This window comes from Chinchilla lanigera, unplaced genomic scaffold, assembly GCF_000276665.1.
Source record: "Chinchilla lanigera isolate Chin_1 unplaced genomic scaffold, ChiLan1.0 scaffold00051, whole genome shotgun sequence".
In the NCBI taxonomy this organism is placed as follows: domain Eukaryota; kingdom Metazoa; phylum Chordata; class Mammalia; order Rodentia; family Chinchillidae; genus Chinchilla; species Chinchilla lanigera.
The window spans coordinates 6,758,289-6,773,933 of NW_004955452.1; the positions used below are offsets into that span (position 1 = coordinate 6,758,289).

The 15,645-nt window shown below is 51.8% G+C and overlaps 1 protein-coding gene and 1 long non-coding RNA gene across 9 annotated transcripts in view; one reads left to right on the plus strand and one right to left on the minus strand.

The window, feature by feature from the left end:
* LOC106149730 overlaps positions 1-5,787 on the plus strand; it is a 10,384-nt gene extending 4,597 nt beyond the window's left edge. The window contains exon 3 of one of the 2 annotated variants that reach the window (XR_001236066.1): positions 5,643-5,787. This is a non-coding gene — a long non-coding RNA (uncharacterized LOC106149730). Of the gene's footprint in view, positions 1-5,196; positions 5,484-5,642 lie in introns of those variants that run through there. The other variant, XR_001236065.1, reaches the window with a different exon arrangement.
* Positions 5,788-8,961: 3,174 nt separating this feature from the next.
* Ahdc1 (AT hook, DNA binding motif, containing 1) overlaps positions 8,962-15,645 on the minus strand; it is a 65,740-nt gene continuing 59,056 nt past the window's right edge. For all 7 annotated transcript variants that reach the window (XM_005394912.2, XM_005394914.2, XM_005394910.2 and 4 more), the window contains one exon: positions 8,962-9,595. The gene's annotated coding sequence lies outside the window, so the exon portion shown is untranslated. The remainder of the gene's footprint in view (positions 9,596-15,645) is intronic.

Here is a 15,645-nt window from a genome sequence, read left to right on the forward strand (position 1 = left end):
GGGAATTGAACTCACGACCTCACGCTTGCCAGGCAGGCACTGTGCCACTGAGCTAAATCCCCAGCCCTCTTTCCTTTTTATTTTGATAGAGTTTTGCTAAGTTGCCCAGGCTGGCCTCAAGCTTTCGGTCCTCCTGCCTCAGTCTCCCCAGTAGCTCGGACTACAGACATGCACCACAATGCCCGACTATATGAGTGTGTGGTTCTTTTTTTCTCAGTCTTGGGGATTGAACCCAGGGTCTTTGCACTGAGCTAGCTACATCTCCAATCTGTTCTATTTTAACTTTCAGACAGATCCTGGCTAAGTTGCTAAATTGTCCAGGCTGTGTTTAACTTTGCAATATTCCTCCCTCAAGGTCCCCAAACCCTGGTATTACAGGCATGCGCCACTGCACCCAGCTTATGTGTGGTTCTCGAAGCAATATTTTATTACTATTTCTTTTTATTAAACTCCCTCCATCAGAATGTAAACTATGAGATTGAAATTTTTACCACTTTTGCTCCTTAGTGTCTAGAACAGTGTCCAACATTTAGTGTGCAGTGAAAACATATTTCTTGAATAAATGTGAACAAGCATATGCACTCTTGGCTAGGTGTGGGAAATTGATGTATGAATTGTGTGTGTGCGTAAATGGACACATTTTTAGAGTGTCTAGGTGTTTTTTTGTTTTGTTTTGTTTTTCTTCCAGTACCAGGAACTGAACTCACGACCTTGCGCTTGCCAGGCAGGCGCTGTGCCGCTGAGCTAAATCGCCAGCCCCTGGAGTGTCTAGGTGTGTGAGGCTTCTAGCATGAGTGGCATGTGAAGCAAGCATGTGCACAAGTGCACCTGTGTGTCTAGGTGTGCAACTAGGTACCTGCAGTAGTGCCACTAGTGTGAGCATCGCCAGCGTCGGGGATGTGGCTGTGTGCGTGCACAGTTGTGTTCCTGGGCATGGGGGCGGGAAGGCGCTGTCGGCTTCTTCTAGCCTTCAGCACTCACTCAGCTTCACCCCAGGTCGCCTGCTGTGAAATGTCAGTGGCAGAGAAGCTAAAAATATCCACTTTCCTCCTCCTGCTCACTGCTTGGGCTGATGGGACTGTGGGGCCCCAGCCGGCCCCTTGGGCCCTGGAGGGAGGAGTAACTGCTGGGGGGGCAGGGTACACAGAAGGAAAGGAGGCCCTTCTTACTATACACCCTCCCCTTTCCTCTCAGCCTCTAAAGCTAGGCCCCATGCTTACCTCTTTTAGGAAGTCTTCAAGAACCGCCTAGGAATGGCCGAATGCTCCTGTGTGTCGATATCTGTTTGTGGTGCCCAGGGCTGCCTGATCTCCATGAGACCAGGGGTTCCTGGTACTTCCTCTGTCAGCAAAAGGACTCCAGAGGACAGGACTGGGTCTCCCCCCTTTAGACAGGGCCTTCTAGGAAAATTGATGGTGCTGTCTCCTTCCTAAGGTTTCAGGTTAGGGGTGCAGCCCAGGCCATACACAGATTCATCTAACGCTGCTCTTGGGACTACTAGGGCCCTCTGACCTGAGGGCAGATCTGCTGCTACTCAGAACTTGTGGGCAAGGAAGAGCCTCAGCTCTGTGTACATCACACCCTTGGCTGGCACGTGTTTGTGCTATAGGTACTTACGTGGGTGCTGGTGGGACTTGTCAGGGCCTGTGGTCCTCTGGGAACCTGTTCCTCTTCACATATGGGGCTCCTGGGTGTGTCTCTGCCTGTCAGCAGAGTCGGCCATTGCCTGCCTTGGGCACCATGGGCATTCAGTGAAAGTTTGATGAGTTGTGTGTTTCTCTGTATTCTAACGTGTGCAAGTGGGTGACTGCCTGTGGGTGTCTGCCCGTCATCGTGCAGGCCTGCAAACACTAGCAGGGAGGGCCGTGTGCGTGGAAGGGTTGCTGATGGTAAGGTGGTGGTTTCTGTATATTGTGTTTGGGTGTCTCTGTCAGAGGGTCAGCACCTGTTTGTCTTCTGTATCAGCATAGCTGTATGGAAGTGCTTCAGTCACTCGGTGACTGTGTTTCTGTGTGTCGGTCTGTACGTCATTATGTCTCTGTGTCTTGGGCATCCGTGTGTCAGCCTTGTGTGTCTCTGTTATTTGATTTCATGGGTCTGTATATCCATGTGTCGCTGTGGATGTTGGTGTTCTCTCTGTAGGCTGGCATCCTAGTCCTCCTCTCCTTTTGTTGCCTCCCACCATTCTGTGCTGAAGGCCTTAGTGTGTGTGTGTATGTGTATGTGTATGTCCATGTACATCAACTTTCTCCAGTCCCAAAGTCTCTAGCCCTGAGATCTCTCCCACTCTGTCTCCAGTGGCTTTGAGGTGGGAGTGGAAGCAAAAAGGGCAGGCCGGCATGGAGCTCACAACCGGCAGGGCCAGAGCCAGACTGCCACGAGGGCCCTGCCTCAGCTTTCCTCCAAGCAAGCGCTAAGCCAGAGCCTCGGTTACATGTAAACACCAGCTGTGTCAAGACAGCGCAGCTTCTTCTAGGTCAACAGACAGCTGTGGGGTTGCTAGGCAACCGCCTAGCTCCCCCCAGTTAGGCCCCCCTCCCACTGCCTCTACCTGGAAACACTCCACTGGCTGCCCCCTCCTCGCTGGGGTCCCTCCATGCCAATTAACACAGTGGGGCTGAGGGGGTAGGGGGTCAGGGCAGCTCTGGGACTGGGATCAAGGTATGGGAAGGTGTTAACCCTTCTGGCGCCACCACCTCCTCTCCCAGTCCTTCTCCTTCTCCTTGCTCCCGCCTCCCCAGGTTAGGTGCCTGACTACAGTGAGGAGGTGTGGTGATTACCCCCCTCAAACCAGGCCTAGAGAGCTGCCAAGAGAGGAGTGCGACTGTATCAGCAACTGGGCAGGAAGTCCCCTCCCCAGCTAAACCTGGGGAGGACAGACTGGAGAGCCCTGTGGCAACCCAGGGTTAAGTTCCTGCTGTATCTCCCCTGCCCAGTGCTCTCTTCCAGGACAGCCGCCCCCCTTTTTAAGGCAGCACCTGCGCTCCCAGATGCCATGCCTGCTGGGTGCCTGCGCCCAGGCCAGGTTGCCCACAGCGGCTCCCCCACCCACCCCCGCAACGCCTTTTGCCCCGCTGGGCCTGCTGGGGCTGAGGGGAGGTCCAGGCAAGGGGCTCGGGCCCCGATGGGGTGCGTGGGTCGGGGTGGGGCGACTTGGCGGGCTCTGGAGGTAGAAATGGGAGGAGAGCGCTGCGGGCGTGGGGCAGCTGTGGGGGCAGCGTCCGTAGCCGCCCATTAGTATGCGGCCGCGCTCTGCGCGCCATGGCAACCGCTCCCCCCGCGCCGCGCCGGCCGTGCAGCCCCGGGCGCAGTGCGCACCTCGCCTCCCACAGGTGGCGGTGCGCACGGAGGCCACGCACGCACGGGCACGCACACCCGGGCCGCGGGGCGCCTCGGGGCGCGCCTCGGGTGCCAGGTGCACTGGGGCCCTCTGCCCCTGTTCCTCACCTATGGGCGTGTCCCCAGGTGCTCCAGAATGAGCCCCCAGGGAGGGGTGTGTTACTGAAGCTTTTCTGCCTGTGCCTGGGTGTGTCCCTTGTGGGTCCCTCAGTGTTTCTGTTGTGCCTCTGTCTCTGAATGTCCTTGAGGGTTCATGCTTGTCTGTGCTCATTTGCCTCCTTACCCCTGAATGTGCATGGCTCTAAGTGCGACTGCTGCATGTCATTTGCCTCCTTACCCCTGAATGTGCATGGCTCTAAGTGCGACTGCTGCATGTCTGTGTTCCAGTTTGTGGTTGTGCCTGCTGTCTTCTGTGTCTGTGTGCCTGTTACGTACCAGTACCTGGGGTCTTTGTATCCTTGTGTGTGTCCCTGGCTCTGGCTTTTCCTCTGGAGGAATGTCCCGGATGTATATCTCTGTCTGGATGAATGTTTGTGTGTTGTGTGTGCCTTTGTAATGAGCATGTGTCTTTGTGTGAGCCACTGATATCTGCAAGTGACCCACTCTATCTGGTGCCTTTGTGTCTCTGGGTGTGGCTGTGTGTGCAGTTTTGTACCTGTGTGAGTGTCCCTGTGAATGTCTTCTGGAACCCATCTTTGCTCATATGTCATTGAGGGTTCCTGTGAGCGACCTGAGTGTGTGTCTTGGAGTGTGGCCGTGTCCAGGGGCTGCTGGCTCTTTGCCCTCCTCGGCTTCACTCCCTGCTGCCTGAGTGAGCCCACACCTGCTCCTAAGCACTGGGCCCCTCCCCCCACCTGGCAAGGACAAGGAAGGCATGGAGACAGAGGCAGACATGGAGGCAGAGACAAGAGACATAGAGGGGACACACAGCCAAGTAGACTGGAGAGGTGGAGACCTAGGGTCATGTGATCAGCCACACAAGCCAAGACCCAGAAGAGAAACAAAGATCCAGACATTAGAGAGAGGGACACCAAGAGTCACACAGAGACCCAGAGCACCAAGTCCGGAACTGCTGAAACAGAGCAGAGATCAAGGATGTGGCTCTCCAGCTTCCCTTCCTTCCTCCCTCCCTCCCACTCTTGAGTTTCCAGCTGTGCCTCCCCCACATACCCAAGGCAGCGTTCTCCTGGCCCCAAGATTGGAACCCAGCTTCTTCCTTGCAGCTGTCTGTGTGTATGTGCTGCATCTGTGTGGTGTGAGCAGGTGTTTACTTTGTAAGCAGCATCCCCTCCCGCCCCCATATTCACAGGCTGGGGTCATGCACACCTCTACAAATACATCACACAGTCAGCCATATTCAAACCCAGAAACATGCCCTGGGCCTCTCTCAATCATATCTGGACAGGCCAGGAGACTCAACAGGTACACAGCCATGCGGGCAGGTCTCTCCTGTTCTAAGATCTGCCAGTCAGCCACTCCTCAGCAATCACCAGGGATTCCAAACCCCTGCCACTCACAGGGAAGGGCACCTCCTGGTATGTCAGTTTTATCAGACTAATACACTCCAAGTCTTGTTTGCTATTGTATCCCAAGTGCCTGGGCCAGTGTCTGGAACCCTGCAGGTGCTTAAGAAATATCTGTTGAGTGAATGTTCACACAGCATCTCTAGCCGTCACTCAGAGAACCCACAGTAACCCAGTGGTACTCAGTGAAGAACGTTCCTGGATACCACACTTAGCATAACAGATTAGATAGAGGTTCTCAAATTTGGCTACATATTAGAACCATATGAACAGCTTTACCTGCCCCCCACCATGCCTAGGTCCAAACCCAGATAATAAAACCAGAATCTTTCAGGGTAAGACTTCCGTGTCAGGATTCTGAAGTTCTCCAGGTGATTCCTCTCTACGGTGAGCATTTAGAACCACTGATTTAGGTGAATAGACTGAATTGACACAAGGTTATTACCACTGGTTGGGGTAGAATGGACAGGTTTTCACCTTTTTTGTTTTTGGTGCTAGGTTTTCACTTTTACTTATTTATGAGACAAGGTCTTGTGGGTGGCCCAGGCTGGTCTTGAACACTACAGGTATCAGCCATCACTGCCCAGCTTAGATTTTCCCTTTTATTTATTTATTTGTCCATTTTTGTCATTATGTTGTTCAAACTGGCCTTGAACTCACTTTATAGCCTAGACTGGACTCCAACTTGCAGCAATCCTCCCGACTCAGCCACCTGGGTACTGAGATTATAGGCATGCATGTGCCACCTCACCTGACTGTTTTCACTTTTAACTTTCACAGTGAATCAAGGTCAGACTGCTTGCTTTGAACGCTCATGTCACCACTTACTGAGTCATCTTTGCAAATTACTTCTCTCTTGAGTTTCCAGTCTGTAAAATGGGAATAATCATTAACAATGAAGCTTCATGACATTTGTTGTGGCAAATAAATGAATATATATGTAAAGTATTTATTTATTTATTTATTTATTGGTTTTTCTCCCGTACCGGGAACCGAACTCATGACCTTGCGCTTGCCAGGCAGGCGCTTTGCCACTGAGCTAAATCCTCAGCCCCCTATATGTAAAGTATTTAGAACAGCTGAAATACAGTGCTATATAATTTATTACTGTATGTCTTATCACTACATTTGTTGTATGTGTGTTGTTATAGACCAAACTCTCCAGCACGCTGAGCATGGCCTCCATCACTGAGATACATCCTCAGCCCTAAACATTTTTATTGTAGAATGGATTCAGTTCTAGACTTTGTAGGGAGAATTCTGTTTTCAGTGCTGGATATTGAATCCAGGACCTTGTACATGCTATAAACATGTGCTCTTTCACTAAGCTACACACCCTCAGTGCTAGCCAGAATGTTTTTTCTTTAAATTGTTAGGAAAAAGAAACAAGTCGGTCTTTGAGACAAACTAGGAAGTAGGGGGAACTTCCCCCACCTCCCACGTGACCTTGGACAAGTCACTAACTCCATGTCTGTGAGCTTCTCATCTGCATATGACAGAAGTATTTTTATTCTATCTCAAAGATTACTTTGAAGAATAAACACCTTAGGAAGTGTTTACTATGGTGGCAAAACCCAAGTATCTAGAAGCCTTGCAGTCTTGATGTACTCTGGGTTCAGGGGTGGCACCCTGGTTTGGGGTGGACCTCCAGCCCCTGAAAACCACCGATGAAACAGGTCACCCCCATCCCTGCTCCACCCAGCTGGGCAGGTCTGCTCTCCTTTCCTCAGGGACTGTTGGTCCTCCTAAGCAGCCTAGAACCTTCCAACATGAAGGCTGAGCCTTTGGGTCTGGCTGGTCTCCAGAATGGATCTTGGGCCTCCTCAGCTCTTACTAAGCAGCAGGACCCCACCTCCCATTTTCCTACTGACCCTTCCCTTCATCTCTCATGGAACCCTAGCGTTCCTCACCTAGCCCCTCTCCCAATCTTTCTCTGGCTCCCTGTCTGTGTCCTCTCTTAGAGTGAATCTTCATCTTTTCTTCAGGTTAATGAACTCTTTTCCATGCTACGATCACCTCCCTAACCTCCCATTTCCTTCATGGGTCTCCCCTGCCCACCCCAGTTCTGAAAAGGCCCCAAACCCTTAACTACCCTTCATCTCCTTCTTGAGTAGCGTCTGGTGTTAAGCCCAATCCCTTCCATTCTGTAATCCCCGGACTGCCTCTCCCCGCCCAGCCCTCAGATGACTCACCTCTTACTGAACCCTGATTCCTCCAGAAGCCCATTCAGCCCAGCCCACCCCACCTGGCCAGCCTCCTGGACAGCTGCTGAACACAACATTCTCTCCCTGCAGGTAATTCTTAGGCTGCAAAGCCCTCTCTTGGGTTGGCCAGTCATAGCAGCTCCCACTGGGTTCTCTTGCTGAGGTCCTCTCTCCTCCTGAACACATGCAGTGTTTACTCCAGACAGATCTAATTGGGCTTCTTCTTCACCTTCTTCCTTTTCTGAGACAGGGTTTCTCACTCTGTGGTTCAGGCTTGAATTTGCAGCAATTTTCCTGCTTCAGCCTCTGAGGTGCTGGTATCAGAGGCCTGTACTACCATACCTGGCTAACTGGGCTTCTGCAACTCTGGCCACCCTCCAACACTTCTAGGCCTTTGGACATGCTCTTTTCTTCTTCAAGAACACCCTCATTTTTCTGCCTGGCTCCCTAGGCCAGGTTCTCTGAAAGCCTTTTTCTCTGGGAAGCCATCCTTCTTGGTCTTCTGGGGCTTTTGGTTCCTGTCCCCACTTCTAGCTCCACAAGAGACTGTCATCTCGAGCGTGCTATTGTCTCCCCCTCAGTTGTCAGGAAGGGAAGGACAATATCTCATCTTAGGGAGCTGCAGAGGGGGGCGGGTGGGCGGATGGGCCTTTATATCCAGCACAGAAGCTGCATTTTTCTGGGACTGTGACCTGTCTGTCTCCTGGCTTCACTCAGACAGTGGTACCAGGGGGTAGGGTGTATTTCCCCCTTAGACTAAGGGTTCCTCCAACTCTTCCAAGGCCTGGGCCTTGCTGGTTGGGTCAGTGAAGTCAGGCATGTGTAGCCATCCCTGGGTGTCTCCCTGAGCTTCACTGGAGAGAGACAGGGAGAAGGTGCACTCCGAGGAGCTTTAACACAAAATGATGAGTCATGGGAAAAACTGCTCCTAAAGACCAGGAGGCCAAAGGGGGCATTGTTTGGGAGAGAACAGCCAAGAGCTCCCAATGTCAGGCAATGGGAAACAGCTCAGCTCTTCCAGGCCTAGCAGAAAAAGGGCCTGGGTTAGTTCTTTTTCAGTTTACCAAAGTTGAAAGGAGACACAGACCCAGTGTTTGGGATTCAGGATGGAAAGGGGAAGGTGGAGAACATCAGGTGACTAGCCTGGTCATACCTTGGGTTCTGAGTGAGCAGGTACAGGTGTGTTTGGGTAAAACAGGGGGCCTGGAGGTAGATGAGATCCAGGACCTGGAGCCAGTGGGAGGCACACAGCAGGGCATACTCCAGTCGTGGGGTCAAGTGGATTAGCACATGGGTTCTTTGATTCAGGAATGAGTGTCTCAGGTGTCCGTGTACTAGGGTAGAATTGTGGGGCTTAAAGGCCAGGGAGACATAGAACATAATGCAGGGACTAGGAAGGGACAGAGTCCTGGAACCTGGGATGGAACAGGGGAGTCCTGAAGAATACCCATGCCTGAGCCATAATGGAGGCTTCTCAGGAAGAGAAAACTGGGTTGTAGAACATAAAAAAAGGATCTAGAGAAAGGGAGACCTGGGGCTTGGGATAAAATAAGGGGTGTCAACAGTCAGGGAGCTCCAAGACCTAGGCAAAATGAAGACCAGGAAGCAGAATCCTTCAACCTGGAGCAGAAGGCATGGATGAGGGGCTAGGAAGTCCTAGGGAGCAGGAAAGGCCCAGGGCCTGGGGTGGAATGGGGGACCCAGAGGCAGGCAAGGGAGATCTAGGGCCTGTGAAAGACCCGGATGCAAAGGTGACCCAGAATTCAGGCAGAAGAGAGAAATCAAAGGTAGGGTACACATGTAGGCCAGTGGCTGGTGACAAACCCCAGCTGTGTCTCTTCCACTCTGCCCTCCCTCCCTCCCTCCCCTCCTTTCACAAGACACAAGGTTGGTTGTTTTTTTTTTTTTTTTGCTTTTTTTCATTTCTTTTTAATACAAACTTGGATCTTTGGGTGTGTCCTGCCAACAGAAAACAACAACAACAACAGAAGAGAAACCCAAAAGAGTGAAAAATAAGAAAGAAAGGAAAAAAAAAAAAAAAGAGCTCCCGCAAGAGATTCTTCACCCTCCCCCCAACCATGCGAATTTGCACACCACGGGACCACAGCAGGTTTACAGAATGCAATATACAATCCACGATTTATAATAAAACAGTATATACAATAAATAGGATATTGTTCATTTTTGTCAAACGACCTGTAGATAAATTTCTCAGTGCATACTTGCGGGGACTCTGGACACCTGGAGGCCCCGCTCGCAACCTCTTGCACACGCTCGCTCTCTCGCTCTTTTTTTTGTCTTTTTCTAAAACTGTGTTTTGTTTTTAAGTTTTGTACATTTTTAAAAAGTATTTACAATTGCTGGTTTTGTGCAGAAAGGGCTCACCTTCGGCTTCTGCGTGGAGGAAATGGGTGGGTGGGTGGGGGGTGGGAGATGGGGCTGCAGGGGGCGTGGGAGGCAGAGTGGCAGGCGCTCCTGCCAGAGGACATGTGGGCGCTGGGAGGGGTCTCGGCGTTGGTTTTCTGAAAGCTGCAACGAAACACAAGAGAGGCGGCAGAAGTCAGTGGCAGGCACAGACGCTGAACTCTATGCCAAAGAGGCTAAGAGTGGGGCCCATTCAGTTCCTGAAGGGAATCTGGGAGAAGCTAACTGCATTATTCCTTCTTCCATATCTGCAAACTGACCATGTGACTTTGAGACCCCGCACAGCCACAGCCCTCTAGGAGTTCAGTTTCTCCATCTGTATAAAAGGAGTGCCTAAGCCTCACATTAAGAGATGAAGGACATGCCAGGTAAGGAGTCTGGGTGCCTGGCAGTAGAATTTGTTAGCTTGGGCTTTGGAGTTTGACACAACTAAGTTCAGACACCAGTATCACCATTTAATGGCTCTGTGGTCTTGGACAAGACAGTTTCAGTTTACTTCTCAGTAAAAAGGGGATACTAAAACTACCCACTAGGTTTGGCAGAATTTGGTGGTTTTAGGCAGAGAAAGCCTGATACATAAGTGCATAATAAATTAAACTAATTACTACTTCATATTTTCCTGGGGCTAGCTGAGTTCTCTAAACCTGTTTCCTAAAGTCCTCCAACCCTGGCTGTGCTGAGGAGGGACGTAAGGACAGGGTCTCAGCACTGCACACGTTTCAATTTCTTCTAAACCCAACCCTTTTGTGCGTTGGTGGTGTACCTGCCTTCTGTGGTGAGCATATCTGCCTTCTAAACCCAACCCTCTTCCTAGTCCCACCAAGGCCATTCTGTTTCTTAAAGAGGTGAGGTGATGGGGATGTCTCTCTGAAGGAAGAAATAAAGAAACTGCCCAACACAATGCCATCTGTATTTGGCAGAACGCTGCTTTCCTGAAGCTCAGAAATCTCCCAAGTCCTCAGAATCACCACATGCTTGAGGCTGTGCATACTCCCCCTCCCTAGACAATCCTAAGGTCTGTAGGCTCCAACTTCCCTATCTCAACTCTCTGGATACCCAGCTCTGTTTGCGTGAGTGACAAAGTGCCCAGGACAGGGCTCTGTCATCCTGAAGGCCTCCTCCTGAAGCCTGCCACTTCTCAGAGTCCTGAGCCTCGTATCTCCCACCCCAGTGTGTGACTATTCCCTCCAGAATCAAGGGCAGGGGTGGGGGTGCTAAAACTGCTTCCTAAGCCTCCTCCATGAGCCAGCCATCCTCCCCCATACCCGCAGGAGCCAGGCGGCGACAGAAAGCCTCTCCTCCCTTGTACTTTCTTGGCTTCCTTTTCCAACAGGGCCACATTGACATTCTGCTCAGCCTCAGCTGCTGTCTGCTGGGCAGTCAGCCCCAGGGACAACTTTTGTCCTGAGGCTGGACTTGCCAGGATGCCCCCAAGGGCCAGGGGACCAGGTGGGCTCCTGCAGAGCAGGGGCAACAGCCATTCTGGTGACGAGTCCAGGCTGTGAGCAGAGTCCTGAGGGAGGACAGGGCTGTGTGCAGCAGGTCTGCAGGAAGGGAGGGGAAAGCCATGTGATAGGGCGGCAGCTGTATTGCAATCGGGGTGGTAGGCAGAAAAGCAGCTCTTGGGGACAGGAGGTGCTATGGGAATGCATGTCAGTTCTCCACATTTAGGGTGACAAGAGGGACCAGCTGCAGAGACTAGGGGGGTAGGACTGTGGTATCTGGGGTGCCAGGTTCAACTGAGGGCCTCTATCCAGAGGCTGGCTTTATTGCAGCTGAAGGACAGCTGCCAAGCTGGAGAGAACCTCTGCTGGGTGATAAGTGAGGGGAGACTTAGGGCGGCCTGTTCCAAACCACTTAGTACGCCAACAGTGCTGAACCCCAGCACTGCCGGCTCCCCGAAAAGGCCTGGGGCAAGCTGAGAGCCTCTGTACAAATCCCTGCCGCCCCAGCCCCCACCAGCCCTTAGCCACTGCCAGTGACCCTCTCCAAGCCAGGTCTCCATGGTGATCTCAGCCCAGCAGGCAGCTTCTGCCAGAACCTTCCCGCGGTGCCCGAGGCCAGGCAGCAGGAAGCTTTCTCACCCTCTGCTAAGCCGCCCAACGCGTCTCACCTTCCTCCTCCCACCACCCTCCCAGCTTGCAGGACTTGGCCAGCAGAGATTCTGGCAGGATCTGGGGGGATGGGGAGGGAATCAAAGCCTGGGGTTCTGGGTGGAAAGAGAGGGATAAAGCTGTGGCTGTGTAGGACCCAGAGCTCACTAGGCTCAACTCTGCACAAAAAATAACCAAAGGCCAATGTGCCAGCAGCACAGGGCCAGGTACCGGGGACAAGGCAAATAACCCAGCTCTGCTCTTGCAGTTGTGAGGCTCGTGGAACAGAGGCAGAACAAATGCACCCCAAGCCAAGCAGTCTCCACGCAGGCGGATGGGGGAGGTGCACAGGGAAACCCTGAGGGCTCAGGGAGAATGGGGGGGTACACCTAACCTAGTCTTGGCAGGAGAGACTGTGGCTCTCCACTCACTGCTGATTACAGTGCCCAGCACATGCTGGGGTCACAAATATGTGTGGACTGAATGACAGAGTTATGACTGATCTAAGGCTGGTCATCGTGTCAAGGTCCAGCTCAGCTCTTGCACACCTCCAGGGTGCCTCCTTAGGCCACCCTGTTACCATAGCTACCAGTGCACTTGTCATTTCCTACCCTGCTCCTCCAGGGCAGAGATTTGTGTGTAGTACCTCTGTACCCTCAATGCCAGCATGTACCTGGCCCCAGGACACCAACCACTGTTCCTAAGACTTAACCTTTTAGTGCCTCCATAAGAAACCTCCGAGCCACATTCTGCTGAGTTCTTATGCTCCAGCAGTTTTAGCATCCAAGGTGCGAGGGCATTAAGTGGTCTCTGCCTGGCCGTGGGGGAAGACAGAGGCAGCATTGAGGGGTAGCTGAACAGAGATGCAGAATGCTGCAGAGGATATATAAATCAGGTGCTGAGAAAGAGAGCAGCCTCCCCCCAAAGGGACATACATTTGTGCATTCACTGAAGCAATCCGGAAACATGAATTCACACTCCCATCAAGTACCAGGTGTGAGTTAAGGGTTAGCCTCCAATCTCTAGTCTCTGCCCTCCAGAAGGGGCGGGTGTCTCAATGTCAAATAAGACAGTAGAGCAGAAGGCAAAAAGGGTGCATGAGAACTTGAAACTGATTTGCTGTGTGACTAGGACAAGGTCCTTCTCTCCCTGGCCCTGTTTCTATTCTATAAAACAGGGGGTCAAACAGGTGATGGGAGGGCTTCAGACATCACAGCGGTGATGTTGCCCCAAAGAAAGCAGTTAGAGGCAAACTTTCCTGAAGGCTGAGCCACCTCTAGGTGGAGAGGATACTGCTTCAGGTGCCCAGACCATGCCTGACCGGCACAACTACCACCAGGTAGGGTAGGTCTGGAGTTCTCTGAAGCATCACAAGGATCCTGGCTGGGGATAGGTGTCCCTGGGATAGCTCTCCTCATGCTCCAGAGTTTCTCAGAATCTCTGTCTACTACCCACTAGAGATGCTCCCCAGACTCTGGCTCTGCTTGTTATACTCCTTAGGGACCTACCCCTGCCTCCCCCACTGCTCAGTATGGAAACCTAAAGCACTTGCTAGTGGGACTAAGTAGGGTTCATATCCACGGTCACTTATTAAAACTGTGTGGGGACACTGTGTGTACCTCCCACTTCCCAGAGCCTATTATTCCTTACCTGTCCTGGGAGGAGGTTATACGCTCCCACTGGAGATGTCCTATGTAACACAGGGCTCACTGATGGTATGTGCTAGACATGCCACCAAAGCACAGGCTGAGGAAAGATGAGAACAGTGGAACTGGGCGATCCCTAAGGGTGTCCCCAGCTCTAATGTTCAGCCCTTCATTGGTCAGGTGGCTGAGGCCTCAGGGGAGTCCCTTTCCCTCTGCAAAATGGGAGGGGCTATGTTTTAGAGACTTCTAAAAGCCCAGTCAGCCCTTACGGCTTGAACTGGTTTACTCACACACCCCTTCCCTGCCCCATTTTAGGAAAGTTTCCTGGCAGTGGGACTGAAACTGTCCCTCATTTATACCCCAGTGGTCAATCTTTCGCCTCAGTTTCCTAGACTACATGTTTTTCTTTGGTTCAAGTTAAAACACATATACAAGCACGCCTGAAATGTCCCAGGTAGGATGAGACATGGGGGAGGGGAGGATGGTGTGCGGAGATGAGTAACCATACTAAAAGGAGACGATGGTGTGGTGCGGACATTCCCAGGAAGGGCTGTCAGGGATACACAAAGGGCTAGAGATTAATTGTGCCTGGGAAGGATCCTGGAATGCTTCTTGGAGGAGGTGATATCTGAGTGAAAGACAGAAACTGACAGGTGGGAGAACACAGTGGGTAGGACAGGGTAACCCAGTCCAGAGAACAGGGAAAGGACAGGGCACACTTGGGAAAGACCCCTGGGATAGCTCCCTCCTCACGCCACATTCTCAGGCAGCTAAGTTAGGGCATGTGTGAGGGAGGTAGGGCAGAAAAAGGCAGGATGCCAGGACAGAAGCCTTGAATACCATGCAGGGAAGTTGGGGCCTGTATTTTGCAGGCAAGGAGGCAGGAGAGGGAAGAATGCAATCAAAAGGTGTGAAGCAATGGAGTTGCAGGAGCAGATGTGCTTTAATCAATTCAACCAATAAATATTTTAGGGGCTCCAGACGCTGTGCATCTAAAAGTGCTGAACAACAAGCACTTTGGAGGCCGTAATGGGGAGAATGAACTCGGGTGGGGTTGTTCAGAGACCCAGGTGGCTGAGCTAGGGCTTAGCCTCTGAAGTCTCCAATTTGTCTAGACCTATTTCCTGCACCCAGAAGGCTCTTGCTGTATGCTTTGCTCACATAGTTCAGCAGGGTGGTCCCTGATGATCCTCCTGGGAGAGCTCCAGTCCCTTCCCTGGAGGGTGATAACTATGTGGAAGTTTTCGTATTTTGGTGCTAGGAACGGAATTCAGTGCTTTGCGAATGCTAGCTAAGTGGTCTATCATTGAAGTATATACCCAGCCTTTTAAAAATTTTAAGATAGGGTCTCAGGCTGGCCTTGAACTTGCAATCCTACTGCCTCAGAGTCCCAAGTAACTGGGATTACAGCTGTGCACCTGAAATGTGGAGGCTGTTAATGAACCCTTATTTATAGGCTGCAAGCCCCACAAGGGTAGGGCATTGTCTGTTTTGTTCAGTGGTATTCTTAGCACTGGATGCAATGCCTGGCCCAGAGCAGGTTGCTAGTTCATGTGTGCTGCACACAGAATTAACCTACTTCTTCCACCCCCCGACAAAAACACAGGGCTTTATGGCAGCAAAAGTTATGATGACAAAGAAGGCAAATCTGCCAGAAGAAAAAATCATGATGTATTATGAAGATGGAAATATTTTTCAGACTGGAGAGAAGATGGGTATGGATAACTGTGGACAGTTTTCTTAGCAGACCCAGGTCATTTTAGGTCTGGGTCTTGTTGCCCATTGGGCTTCAGGTCCTTTGGGATGGACTTACCTTGTCCCAATGTCCTCTGACCCCACCTCATCCCCCAGGAGGACTTGACCCAGGTGCTATGGCAAAGAACTCCACGGTATTTCAGAGCCTCCCTCCAAAGTCCCAAGATCCACACAGGACTCCATGGGCCTAACTGAGAGTCCAGAAGCTAGGGTTGAAGTATGTGACTCACAGACTGGGTCAGAGGTCCCAGAACTTAACCTGTGGAAAGGTCTCTATCCACCCTCCTACCACCTACTGATTACGTGTTTGCTGTGGGCCAGGACTGGTCTATGTGCTTCACATGTAATCTCATTTAATTCTCACAAGAGACACAGAGAAGTGATGTGACTCACCAGGTGAATGACTCACCAGGTCACCTAGCTGGATGGAACCAGGAATGGAACCAGGTTGTGCGCAGAGGCTTGTCTGAAACCGCAGGTGGGCTCCTAGCCATCACCCTCCAGTTGCAGAGCTCTGCTTCGGGATGTAGGGAGCTGAGAGAGGAGTGCGAGAGGGCATGTTCACAGAGAGATGGGATTTCCAGGGAATGGAGCCTCAGCACAGAAGGCCCAGCCTAAACATGGCTGCAGGACTGGCAAGAGGCAGGATCGGTGGGGGGTG